At 39.2% G+C, this 12,483-nt stretch overlaps 1 protein-coding gene across 3 annotated transcripts in view; it reads right to left on the reverse strand.

Annotated features, from left to right (window-relative positions):
- Nucleotides 1-12,483, reverse strand: part of RGS17 (regulator of G protein signaling 17) — a 75,911-nt gene that overhangs the window by 48,503 nt on the left and 14,925 nt on the right. The window lies entirely within an intron of this gene.

Consider the following 12,483-nt stretch of genomic DNA (forward strand, 5'->3'; position numbering starts at 1 on the left):
TCAAACTGTGGTCCTAGTCTGGTTTTGTATCTGAACTCAGCTTCCCAAAATTAGCTTTGAAAGCTAGACCAGTCATTAACTCCATTTTTACTTGCATGTGTATCTTTTCTAAAACCACGTTGTTTCTGGGGCTCATTTTTGTACAGTGCTCATATTTTGAACACAGAATCATAGAATAGCTTGTGTTGGAAAGGACCTTCAAAGGTCATCTAGTCCAACCCCCTCTGCAATGAACACAGCACGGTGGTTAATTATTTCCACTCAAGCTAGAAAAAATAATGAAAACCAATAGATTTTTCAGTGCCCTCTACTTTCAGAAATGTGACTGCTTCTGCCCATCTTCAGATAGCACCAACTCCTACCATAATGAAGGAATGTCTGAAACTTCTCCATTATCCTTCCCCATTTCCAGAGTTTCAGCTCTCAGTGGAAGATCATTTGCTCCTTTCTTCCCCTAAAGCTGGGGTAACAGTTTCCATTACTACTTTGGCTGCTCTGAACTGGTGCCTGGCTGCAGTCTGCATTCCTCTTGAGGCAATCGCATGACCTGCCTCCTCCAAGCCGGATATGGCTCCATCCCTGCCTCCAGCCCTTCTAAGGATGCCATGCTGCATAATAATGCTGCTGAATAATAAGGTCCCTCAGTATGGGTTGAGATAGCTCCATAAGCAATTCTTACTGCAGGAGGAACACGGCAACATGAGGGAGATTTGTTTTTTCCATTTGCAGGTATTTATTTCTATTTATATACAAATAGAAAAAACAAATCTCCCTCATGTTGCCAGATGTAAATACATCTGCCACCCCTCCCTCCCATGTAAAGGCAGCATTTTTAATGACTCACAAGCAGGAAGTGGTTAAAGGCACATTGCCAGCCAATTTTTTTCAAGTTGATTAACCATTACAGATAATCTGAATGTAGTTAATGGAAGTTATGAGCACCTAGAAGTTGTGCACTCCATTGATGCTACGTGCTCTGACACAAAAGCTAATTCAGCTAAAACCAAAAAATGACTTATGAAAAAAACCGCAGGTGATGTAGCTGGCTACTGTTGTTCAGGCTTTCATGAAATCACCAAATATTCTACCTGTGATTTATTCATCCATAAACAAAACTTCCAAGTAACCTGCTTTATCCTGAAACACTTAAAAATATTCACAAATACGCCAGTACTTTTTTCACAGGAAACCAGACTGAAATTAAATGATGCTGATGATAGCAAAGATATTTCAGAGATATTTTCAATTTATATAGTTTAAAAAATGCAAAAGATTCTGCAGAAACAAACAATCATGTTTTGCTGCACATTACTGAAAAACACCTAACCTGATTCTGCCAAGGATTAATGAGTTTCCTTGCGACTGCTGGAAAATGACATTTTTGCAACATTACAGGTTTCCAGGGGTGTGGTAGTGGTGGAAAGATTTTGCTAGTTATGTTCTAAGCTCCTGGTTGTGGGAACACCCCCACCTCCTTTTATATTTGTTCAGCTCAACATTAGATGCTTTCTGCCACTGATGCCATGATTCATCCATTTCTGTAATGCTGGGAGAGATTGTCTCCTATGATGCACTGTTACCCTCTTGCTGCCTAAATCCCATAATGTATCACTGAAGTCCCATTCCCGGAAGTCCATAATGGGAAATCGTGGGTAGAGAAGATCTTGGTGCTATTCTGCAATTAATGCCTAAAATACTTTGACTGGAGTTGATCAAATGATGCTTTTATATTTCTAAATCAAAGTTCAGAAGTTTTGCAGATTTTTTTCAATCATTTGAGATGAACACAAATGTTCAAGTAAGACAGATTTCCACCGGATTGATACTCTCATTTTTGCCCAAGTTAATTCCTCTTTTGGAGCCAGAAGAGGGGATGAAAAAGACCACTGGCACATCTATCAGCTTTGTGGTCTTCTCAAATCCAATTTAATCCAGAAGAACAATTTTGCAGGAGCAGGTCCTTTCCTACTCACATCATTTATTAACTGTTTATATTGAAACTATTATTTGTATTCATGAATTCCTGCTTTAATGACAAAAGGCCAAATTCTGATCTCCCTGTTTAGTAGTAAATGTGACTACTCCACTGACTCTATTGGAGGTGTTCTTTCGTTGCAGAGAGATGTCAGTGATCCTGGATTTTCTTGCACAAATCAGGAAAGCAAGCCACTCTGGCACTTCTAAAGACTCCTCCTCTGTGTTTAAAAGCTTTTTATTCAGCAGGTCAAGATCACAGTCTCCATTTCAGTCAGCTTTTTGGTAAGCTGAGGTAAATCAGGCAGGAGCTGGGTCAAGAGATTTATAGCCACTACATGCTCTGTGTTTTTCCTTCCCCTTTCGCTCCCTACTCATGTACACACAAGGTGAAGTAAAGGAGACTTTTAATCAATGTATGGGTGTTACAAGGGGTACCTGTAACAGTGACATTCAAGTCCTGTTTCTGTCCTCAAGTCCTATGGGAAAGGAGGGTAGTAACACCCAGTGCACTCATTTACCCAGTGCACTCATTTACCTGTTGAGGTTGATACAGTCATCTGTTGTCTTCTTGATATGTCTAGGGCTTTAACGTCAGCAAGGCCTATGCAAATGAGACTGGTTTTATTGTTACAGTTGAAAGAACTTCTGCCACCACTAAAAACCTGAGTCTCTTTTTGGTTTATCATTCCCTAAAATTCCCACTGAAGACTGGCTGCATTAGTGAATTAGGTATATAAGGGGTCTTTGTCAGTTTTTTCAGTTCTGCTTCAGAATTATACATGGTGCATTCCCTCTCACAGAAAGTCTGTTTTCTTCTGAATGAAGAATTATTCACCAGAGCTTCAAACATCATTTATTTAAACTCTCTTGAAACCTATTGATTAGGATGTTCAAAGTGAGTGATTTGTAGAAGTGAATAAATCCCCCCCAGGGAACAAAGGTGTCTGCTGAAGATGAGACTTGGAGAGCATCCCAATGCATTCTCAAGTGCACAAGGAAAAGATTAATTGTATCTACCCTCAAAATGTCTGTGGCTAGATGGCTAGGAAGCTGGAATTGCACAGGGAGACTGTGATCCCTATTATCCTGTTGTACTCTAGCAGAAAAAGAAAAAAGTTATATAGTTACATATAAGTATTTTTATATATATATATATATATATATATATATATATATGGTGAATGAAGTTGCTAAGCCATTGTCCATCATATTTGAAAAATCATGGCAGTCAGGTGAAGAGCCCAACAACTGGAAAAAGGGAAATATAACCCCCATTTTCAAGAAAGGGAAAATGGATGACCCGGGGAATTACAGACCAGTCAGTCTCACCTCTATGCCTGGCAAAATCTTGGAGCAGATTCTCCTGGAAGGCATGCTAAGGCACATGAAAAACAACAAGGTGCTTGGTGACAGACAGCATGGCTTCACTAAGGGGAAATCCTGCCTGACCAATTTGGTGGCCTTCTATGATGGGGCTACAGAACTGATGGACAGGGGTAGAGCAGTTGATGTCATCTACCTGGACTTGTGCAAAGTGCTCAACACTGTCCAGCACAACGTCCTTGATCAGGGGACTGGAGCACCTTCCATATGAAGATAGGCTGAGAAAGTTGGGGCTGTTCAGCCTGGAGAAGAGAAGGCTGCGTGGAGACCTCATAGCAACCTTCCAGTATCTGAAGGGGGCCTATAGGGATGCTGGAGAGGGACTCTTTATGGACTGTAGTGACAGGACAAGGGGTAATGGGTTAAAACTTAAACAGGGGAAGTTTAGATTGGATATAAGGAAGAAATTCTTTACTGTAATGGTGTGAGGCACTGGAATGGGTTGCCCAGGGAAATTGTGAATGCTCCATCCCTGACGGTATTCAAGGCCAGGTTGGACAGAGCTTTGGGTGACATGGTTTAGTGTGAGGTGTCCCTGCCCATGGCAGGGGGGTTGGAACTTGATGATCTTAAAATCTTTTCCAACCCTAACTATTCTATGATTTTATGAAAAAAAAAAAAAAAGGAACATTTGATTTGGAGGAATAAAAAGGTTTAGTAATCTCTCCAGCATCTCATTTCCTCTTCCTAGGAGTGCATAAATTCCCACTCATCCTACATGTGCCTGACTCTTTTGACACTGCTCTCATCATTGCATTTTTTCCACCTCCATGGGTACAGCTTCTGCTGCAAGTACCACTGCTGTCTCAGTGAACCTTATCACCTCCTCTGCTAGTGAGGTAGATGTAGTAGCAGCAGGAACAAAGGTGGTGGGAGGTGCAGCAGCAGCAAAGAACACCCCCATATTGTTTTTCTTGAAAATTTACCCTACAAATGTGGAGATGCTTTGTAAGCAGAGATAATTTGTAATTGGCAAAGCAATTATTATGTTAAGGTATTTCAACAGGAACATGAAGCTCTGCAACTGTGTGCACATACATAGTTTTCTGAAGCCCTGCAATAAGCAGAACATAAGCTGTTTAGTGGGCATCACCATCACAAAGGCTATTCCATGGAGTAATGGGAAATTTAGATTTTAATATTTTTTCCATCAAAATGAAATACTGATGACATCCATTTCCTGTGAAATGTCAGCTTTTTAACCACTGGCACGGTACATGTTGGTATACTACAGCTATGTTCAGCAAAGGACATATTAGTAACTGCAGATGCTTTCCACAGCAAGGGCATTAAGCAGTCCCAATTTGGATTCCCTAGTTCCCTTTGCTGTCACAGTAAACAAAATCAGTAACGCTTTCTGCTCACTACGAGATCTTTCTAGGAAAGAAGCTGCTTTATATAACATCACCTTACTTCTATGCCCTCATTCCCAGCTTGCATTTCTTCCTTGGGCCCTGCAAATGTCATGTCTCTTTTGCACAGTGTCCAACTGCTAGCCAATTCCCACATCAGTCTAGAATAGGCCTGGTCAGTAAGTTTTCAATAAAACATTAATTAGAAAAGTCTAAGTCTGAGAAAACTGAAACTGACTGCTTAAGCAATTGTCCTCAATAGGTGTCCTCTTAAAAGAAAATCATCTTTTAAAGGAAGTTTGGGAGCTGCCAAAGCATCTCACTGAAGTGGTTTTGGTTTGGTTTGTTTTGGTTTTGTACTATGGAGGCTGGTTTTTCATTTAAAGAAACTTTGGTTTGAAATTAATCAATTTATATTGGGAATCAAAATAAATTCTAAAACCCCAGTGTTTTAAGTAATCCAACCAAATTTCCATATTTTCTATTCAGGAAGGGTTATTATGCTTGAGAAACTTTTTTTTCACTGTTCAGGGCAGGAACATTATTGATAACCTTATTGATGCTCATGGGACAGGACAAATATTTCTGTCTCTGCCTCTAGATTGGAACTGTTCAGGACTCTGTGTCAACTCATTCCTATAGACCCCAGCAAGTTAAAAGTAGAATACAATGTTTTTATGATAATATAAGTGTCCCACTTGCCTATAAACCACTAATTTCCTAGATTTAAAAGTTGTATTCTCCTCTGGAATCCAATTTATCTTGTTTTCAAGCAGTTGTGCTCAAAAACCCGGAGTGCTTCCACATGAATAGGGAAAACTGCTGTGGTATGACTAAAAATGGGAAAACAATTCAGAGGAGAAATCAGAGCTCAAGTTATAGAATTTGTAAATAGCTTGTTGGGAAAAACCAAACCAATATTTAGAGAATACACTGAGAGTTCTTCTTGCACCCAAACCATATTTGCTTGCTTTTGATGATCTGAACAAAGACCTTAAACCTGGCTCCAATTAACTAACTGCTACTGATTCAGTAGGGTGTACCTGGTTATTTTACATCAGAGTACCTGGTTATTTTACATCAGAAAACAGTGTTCCTTCATAGCAAGTTATGTATTTAACTTAAAGCAAATACTAAAAAAAGCTTTTTATGTTGCCAAAGCTTTTCCACTTAATAAAACAATCATGCTTGAATGGCAATAGTATGTACAAAGGCATTGGGTTGTATTCTTTTCTCTAGAGCAAATACATGGTAGCTAGAAGCAAGTTAGTTATTCTAAGTATCTGTCCTGGGTTCAGCAGTATCTCACAACAATAATTAGAAAAAAAGAATATTTAGAATTTTTAATAATTTAATCTCCTCTGTAACAAACATCTAGGCTACCTCTCCTTATTATGTCACTCCTTTTTGAGTACCTCAGCAGACAAGTAGATGATACAACTGAAGGAATGGGATCCTCTGACCATAACAGAGAAGAAAAGCTAGAGCTTCGCTCAGTCAAGTAGTATCGAACAGTCAAGGAGTATTCAGAGAATTATAATATTATAATATCAGATATAATAATAATTATAGCATCTGAGGTTTAAGGAAAACCTGTGAAAAATAAATCTTATTTTTAAGAATAGTAAGTTGTCATATAATTACTCCTGTCCATGCTTACAGCAACTGAGTGACCAAAACCAAGTTTACTGACCATTATGATATCGTATTTAGTTGTGAATGCATGTCAGCACATGGACTGTCTGGAAAGTTTCCTGTCTGGACAACTGGATGGGTCAGGGATGCAAAACTAAGTGATACACAGCAATTGCTGCCTGAAAAGTCTTCAAAGATTAAGAAATTTCCCTGGTATTTCTTTCACAAGACAGTTAATCTATTATTTGTATAGCTGCTTCCTAGTGTCATTGAATCATAAATACATCTAGGAATTATTAGGATTGGTTTAGGACTCAGATTTTTGCTTAGTTGCTTGATAGTCAAGAAGCTTGATATTGAGTATGAGATGTCAAACTGCTACAGAACAAGCAGAGACAAAGTGGCTGTTTCTATCAAAAGACAAGCAATAGTTCATATACACCGTGTTTTCTAAATGAGCCAGGATTAGTCCTGGCCAAATGCAGAAGACAGCTTACTCCCCACTCCTTGCTCAAGAGGATGACATATGCCATGATGCAGGAGTTTGCAGGTGTTCACCTTGATTTCCTTTACAAAAGCAGCTCTGCCAGCTGTCTCAGCTTTTTCTGTTTCCTTTCTCTGTACTCCATCCTCCCTTACACAGTTTCAATGCTATTCAGAGAGTGCTTATCCTTCAGTCACAGAGATATCTACTGTAGGGTCCTAGTGGCAGTTCAGAGTGACTTGGCAAAAAGGAAGATAGCTTATGCCCTATAGCGTCAGGAAACTGCAGTTTGAGTCAGTGAGATTCGGAAACTATGCAGTATAAACAGACTGACCTCAGATATCAGGAATAAGCTCGGTCTGGTTTCCTGCTGTAACTATGCCTTTCTAGTACCTTAGCTTTGAAAATCTATTAGTTCAAGTGAGTTTATGAAGGCTAAGCTGCAGTCAAGAAAATAATGCTTTGGTCTTCAGAACCAAGTCAGGTTTTGTCACCAAAACAGCATGAAAGAGTTTCTGAGTTTTTCATCCCATACTGTACAATGTACATTGTTGCTCAATCATTTTCTTCCGTGACAGCTAACACTGACCACCCTGTGAGCACGCCCTCAATTTATGTGGGTTACTCTGGTATGCTTGCTTTGGAAAGGTAGCAGGACAATGTTTAAAAAAATCCCCAAAACAAAAAAAAAAAACAAGCCCAAATTCAGCAACAAAGCTCGTATGCCATATCTTCTTGAAAAGCTGTATTTCTCTAACCCTGGAGTAAATAATCCGTAGTCTCCCTATGGTAGTGTAACTACTATTACACTAATCTAGATGAAAACTAAACATTGTCCTCCTTCAGATACAGAGGCTATTTTTATCAAATGATGGCAATAAATTACTTTTTTTTTATGTGATACTCAAAACATAAACCAAAGGAAATGAGGAACTGCAATAGATGGAGAAGCTGAAGTAATATAAACAGTTAATCATTCTTTAGACATGGTGAATTTTCCTGGCAGGAATGCTCTCACTTTAGAAGATAACTTAATAGACAGGACAGGAAAAACCAGTTTGCTTCTAATGGCATTGCTATGGTGTAATGGGACTGAGATAGCTATATTCAAGACAGATGCTATTATTTGTTCTAGTTTTACCATAAGTGACACTACAATATTTCCAAAATCAAGCCTGAAAGCCCATTAAAAACATCGTGCTGGCCTGACTCACAGCAAAATGTAGGAATTGTTTTTTTTGAGTCCCGCTGAATGGAGAAGCTTTCAGAACACTCAGCCTGATGATCCTCGCTTTTACAGCAAAGTACAAGGCAAACTTAGCGGTCTACTGATATGCTTTTATCACCCTTTCTCTTTTAATGGTATGACCTTTTCCATCTAAGTTATTGCAGCAATGGAGAGACATGTTGCTTCCCCATTTATTCCTGTTTCTGTGCATTTGTGTCACTTTCATGGGAGGCTTAAAGAAGTCGGTTTCCTCACAAAGATACTTGCATGCTTCTTAACTGGAGATCAGTTCTGTGCTCCAGCTGCAACCCTGATAATTACAGCTTCATTTAGCATAAAACCCTCTCTTACTGCCCTTTGGTTTTAAAAGTGTTCCCTTTCAGTAAGCTGTTGTATCCTCCTAAAAGACCACACTTACTCTTTCTTCAATTTGTCTTTTAGTGCTCATCTTCACTGCTCTCTCATATCCTAAAATCGGTCAGCATACAAGCAAGACATTCCTTTCAGGAAAAAACAGCAGTGCAGAGTTAATATTTACATTAACTAATTAGAAAAGCTGGTGATGGAGATAAGGACACTTTCTCAGTGTGTTAAACTGTACAAAGAAGGCAGCAGGCAATCCTGCTATGACTCACATCTGGTAGTGTGTCTGCAGATGGGCCAGAGGCGTTTTAAGACCAAGTTTTACACTGAAGAACATAAGCCTCAGACTTGCTACAACAGCCTTTCACCATGACTTTAATAAATAGTTAATAAAGGAAGTTCCATTGCCCAGGCCAGGCACCAGTCGGTCAGAGACAGTCAACAAACGGGAGAGGAAAGATGATTTAGTAGCAGAGGGCTATCCCAAAATTTAAGAAGCCTGACTAAATTGTTGGTTATTGTCTCAGTAAGTTACTTCTTTCAACATCAGTTGGAGACTACATGTTGTGAAATGATGTATTTCAGTTATTCATGTACAAAATAATTTTTCATGTCATGAAACGTACCTCTGATTTTAAAATCTTTCCAGTTTTGAACTGACTCCAGACCTCTCACTTGTGTACAGGTTGCAGCAGATACAAAGCTAGGGGATGCAGAGATGCAGGTGCTTTTCTGCTTATTGTGAACTTAAAACTTACTTTTGAAATTCAGATGGAAGAACAAGTGATTGACTATTAGAAGAGCGTAAGCGAGTCTTTTCCGTTTTTTGACTATCAAGTAAAAAAAATCTAGCTTGGACTTGAGACATAGATTTTTAAGATTCTGAGGCTCATGGACATGATAATGACAGATACATGAGAAATGCTGATAAACAGAAAAAAGCTTTTAACTTGCAAAAAATTTACTGTTTGCATTTCTCTAAGCTACTGCGTGGGGCCACAACAGTGAACCTGTCTGCATTAAAGGAGCCCTGTCTGGAATTACCAAAGGTGGTGTACATTATTTGTTTCAGTCTTACGACCACTTTCAAACGACTACTTTCATCTCCCATATGTTACTTCTGTCATGTTAATAATTTCACAGACAGCCTCTTGTCTCTTCCATGGGCCTCTGGAGCAGGGACTGACAGATAAATCATAATTGTTAAGTGGAGTTTCCTAAATCCATCAACATTCTGTTGTCATTAGCATGGGTCCTGACCCTAGGAAGTAATTTTCTTACAGTCTTGTTTGATGTCCCCATGGCATTTAAAACATTAAAAACAAATGGTCTCTTTTCAGAAAGCAATAATTCCAAAATTGCCTGACACAACTCCCAGAAGTGCTCAGACCAAATGCTGTATTAGAAGAAATGCTTGGAAAAGGTCTGCCTTCAGTGCACTCTCCATCCAGGTTCGGTGAATACCTTCACCCAGATGAAGTTTCAAGAGAATTGATTATATTTCTACTTATTAAAAAAAACCCCAAACAACAAAACAGGGAAACTAGGAACTAAGAAACTAAGGAGTAGAGGAGAAATTAATTTGCTAGTTATAGGTTTTGGATAACCACATAGCTGCAGAACTCCTATGCAAGGATAAATACCTTTTAGGTTGTCTGGTCAGGTTGAACGTTCACTTAATAACTGCAGATCTTTGAAGAGAACTTGTCAGGCTATTTGTTGCATGTAGCATTTACTATGAGTTTTGTCTTTGTTCCAGGCAGGCACCCAGACTTCATTGTTTTTAATGTTCTCCCTAATTACATTCCATTCCTTGCAACAACAGTTCATAAGTTGCGCCTCCTTTTTTATCTTTATTAGGTTACTTGTTGTAATGTTAATCCTATTGTATATGATCATATTTCTGTAATATAACAAAAATATTAAAAACGAGCACAAACTCAGAACTTAAAAATGGAGCCCACTAAAACTAGAACACCAGAAAAAAAAACCTGCAGAATTCACACGGGCACTGTTACCAAGATGAGGAAATTAGAAAGCCAGCCTGTTGCTCCTGCTTCCAGTGCACTGTGGGGAGCCCTGGGTTTCCCAAAGCTGGCCCTGCTCAGTTGGCTTGCAGGTACCAGACCGGACAGCTCTGGCTGCGAAGAGTCAATACGCCATTTGCTTTTAGAGCTTTTTGGTTTGTTTGGTTTTGTTGTTGTTGGGTTTTCCTGTTTGTGTTTGGGTTTTCTCCTCTTAGAAGGGAACAGCCTTGTAAAAAGTACCTGGGCATGGGTAATACCTTGACAGGGTGAGACATCTCAGAATGAATTCCCAAAGGCAGCACCCCAAGAATGCTGCTTTGGTCAACCTAAGTCCAAGCTATTGGTCCTTCAACTCCTGCTTTCTGGAGGTGGTACCCAGGTGGTAACCCAAATCAAATAGGTGTTGTGGCAGAAAACTAATTTAGTAGAAACAAATGATTAGCTGTTCGATTAATTGTCTCAATTGATTCACTGTGGTCACTTATATTTTGGCAGGGAGAGACTAGCAGCAGTTCTGGCTTAGACTGGCTTAAGCTGTTGCATGAACAAGAGTGGAGGACTGGTGACTAAGGCAGTGCTTTACGTTGCCTCTTCCTGGGACTGAGAAACCCAAGTCTGAACTACAGAAGGACTAACATTTGCAGCCATGGCCCTGTTCTAGATTTAGGACCCCGAGTCATCCCTTTTAAAAACACATTAAAGACTAGGGTATGCTTTGAAAAAGGAAACAATGGAAGTGCTTTCTTGCTTTTATTCAATACTGCAGAATTAAGTAATGTGGCTCCCACACTCTTTAGTGCTTAGAACAGGGCAGAAATCAAGGTGTTCCTGCTCCTAGGTGAACACTGTAATGGTGAGTACTTCGCTGCCTCTTTGGCTAATTACTTTTTAATTGTTTGATGGGGTTTTGAGTATGTTTTTTTTCTTTTTTGCAAAGCAGCATAGCATCAACAAGAATTGTTCAAAGGGAGACCATTTCTTGTGATGGGGAAAGGAAGGTCTGAATTCCCTCAGATTCACTTGGCATAGAACCCATGTGTCTTACATTCTAAAATAAAATAAAGCAGGAGCTTTATTTTATGAAAGAAAAATAGAGAAAATTTCAACAGTTTTGGCGAAGGCAGGAGGGATGAAAGCACCACAAAACTTACTTCTGACCAAACTCCTTCTCTGGCTGTGTTTTGGAATAACTTTCTTTGTGCTTTGTGATGAGCTCAGCTCTTTTAGGAAATGAGAAGCACACTCTCAGCATGTCTCTTGGACTGAGGTCCGTTGGGATCTCAGGCAGAAAACATGTCCTGATGAAAGCGGGTTGTGACTTAGCTGGAAGCAGTTCCAAGCATGAGTAATAGGCACTCAAGGCACTTGACTGGGGACATTTGGGTACCGAAGGGTATGAGGAGAATGGAACATTGTGGGTTCTTAGATACAGAGGACTTTTTCCTTAGTACCTAAGTCTTGTAATTGAAAGCATGCTGTGGATGAGCTTCCAGTAGATTTGCCACATAAAACAAATCTAGGAATGACACAAGCTTTCATTGCTATCAAAAGATGATCTTTCTATTCAAGGTCATCTGCTCTTATTTAGGCAGAGGTATCTTATTTATTTTGAGTGTGGGGTAGGATCAGAAGGAATGATGGGAGAGGGAACAGAAGTGTTACATAGTTCTTTAGCTGTGATCTGTTATCCCCAGATCAAGAAAATTTAGTTGAATGGCACACAGTTTTGTGTGTCTTAGGAGGAAATTCTAGTTGCAGATAACAAAGGAAATCTGAACCTGGGTTTTGTAGGGCTTTTTTGGTCATTCACGTGTTGTCCATATGTTATTATTTATTTCACACAAAGGTATTATTTTAACACTTTTTTTTTTTTTTTTTAGAAGGACTTGCATAATATCTTTCATAATTATCAGGCTGAACAAACGTCTTCTAAAGACTGAATTCCTCAGATGCTACAAACATCTAATAATCAAAGGCTATCAGAAATCACTTTATTTTAAAAGATGACTAATAATAAATTTCTTCCATTCCCCT

Source organism: Pezoporus wallicus, unplaced genomic scaffold (assembly GCF_028554395.1).
Source record: "Pezoporus wallicus isolate ANWC-B61680 ecotype Strahan unplaced genomic scaffold, APGP_CSIRO_Pwel_v1 contig_3817, whole genome shotgun sequence".
In the NCBI taxonomy this organism is placed as follows: domain Eukaryota; kingdom Metazoa; phylum Chordata; class Aves; order Psittaciformes; family Psittacidae; genus Pezoporus; species Pezoporus wallicus.